The sequence below is a fragment of the Chrysochloris asiatica genome, unplaced genomic scaffold (assembly GCF_000296735.1).
Source record: "Chrysochloris asiatica unplaced genomic scaffold, ChrAsi1.0 scaffold00126, whole genome shotgun sequence".
In the NCBI taxonomy this organism is placed as follows: Eukaryota; Metazoa; Chordata; class Mammalia; order Afrosoricida; family Chrysochloridae; genus Chrysochloris; species Chrysochloris asiatica.
The window spans coordinates 9,430,383-9,432,217 of NW_006408644.1; positions in this window are offsets into that span (position 1 = coordinate 9,430,383).

Here is a 1,835-nt window from a genome sequence, read left to right on the forward strand (position 1 = left end):
TCCAGAAATTCTATACACGTTCTATGAGTTAGAATTGACCCAATGGCAGTGAGTTTTTACTTTATGGTAGTTCTAATTCTAGGTTGTTTTTTGCTGTTGTTTTTGTTGTTCAGAAACTGCCACACTGTTTTCCACAATGGCATTAACATGTATTAAGACTTCATTTCTCTTCTTGGCTGAGTAATATCTAATGATATGTATGCACTGGACTTTGTTTATCAATTTATCTATTGATGAGCAGGTTATTTCAGTATCCTGCTATAGAGAATAGGCTTCGATGAATGTGAGTGGACATTTCAAAGGTCTTACTTCTTCAGGATATATACCAAGTACTTGGATTGCTGGATCATAGGTTATCTCTATTTCCAATTTTTTAAGGAAGTTTTTAACTTTGTTGTTAATGCTGGCAGAGGGGTGTGGGGGCGGGGGAGATGAGCTTCCATTGTTGTTTTGCATTACATCTTTCTAACAGCTAATGGACACTAACATTTCTTAATGTGTTTAATTACCACCTGAATTTCTTCTTTGGTGAAATGTCTGCTCATATCCTCTCCCCTTATCTTTTTCTTGTTGTGGTGTTAAAGTTTTCTATCAATTTTAGAGATTGAATCCTTGCCAAATCCCCCCTCCCCCACCTCAGTTTGTGGGTTCTCGGTTTACTCTTTTGGTGAAAACTTTTGATGCACGTGAGTGTCTAGTTGTTAGGAGATGGCAGTCATCTAGTTTGTCTTTCTCTGCTGTTAGTGTACTTTCACTTGTGATTGATAGCTTATGTATGCCATGTATTAGCACTCCTAAATTTGTTCCTATTTTTTCTTTGATGGATTTTATAGTTTTAGGTTTTACACTTAAGTCTGTGATCCAGCTCGAGTTTGTTTTGTATATGGTGTGAGATCTGTGTCCTGTTTCATTTTTCTGCAAACGGATATCAAGTTTTTCCAGCACCATTTGATAGACTACGTCTTCCCCTTTTAATGATTTTTGGTTCTTTGTTAAAGATATGCTGCCCATTGTTGTTGTACGGTGCTGTTGATTTAATTGCAACTTACGCCACCTTATGCACAACAGAATGAAACACTGCCTAGTACTCTGCCATCCTCACTGTTGTCCTTAGGTTTGAACCATTGCTGCTGCCACTATGTCAATCATCCTGTTAGGGGTCTTCCTCTTTTTCACCTACCCTCCACTTTACCAAGCTTGATGTCCTTCTCCAGGGATTGATCTCTCCTAACAGAATGTCCAAAGCCTGAGAGATGACTTCTCGCTATCCTCACAAGGAGCACAGTGACAGATTTGTTTCTTCTTCTGGCAGTCCCTGATACTTTCCAGATTCTTCATCAGCACTATAATTCTAATGCATTAATTTTTCTCTGGTCTTCCTTATTCACAGCCAAACATTCTCATGCATATGAGGCAATTGAAAATACCATGGCTTGGGTCAGGTGCACCTTAGGCTTCAAAGTGACATCTTTGTTCTTTAATACATTAAAGAGTTCTCTTGTAGCAGATTTGGTTAATGTACTATGTCATTTGATTATTTGACTATTGATTCCATAGGCATTGATTGTAGACTCAAGCCAAACAAAGTCTTTGACAACTCCAATCTTTTCTCTCTTTACATCTGCCTATAGGTGGATGAATTTACTCCTGAGTTTTCAGTTCTGATCCATTGGTCTATGTGACTGTCGTTGTAGCAATACCAGGCTGCTTTGAGTACTATAGTTGTGTAGAAGGTTTTAAGATAAGGATGCACCAGGTCTCCTGCTTTGTTCTTGTTCTTTAGTAGTGCTTTGCTTATCCTGGGTCTCTTTCATTTCCATATAAAGTTGGTGGTT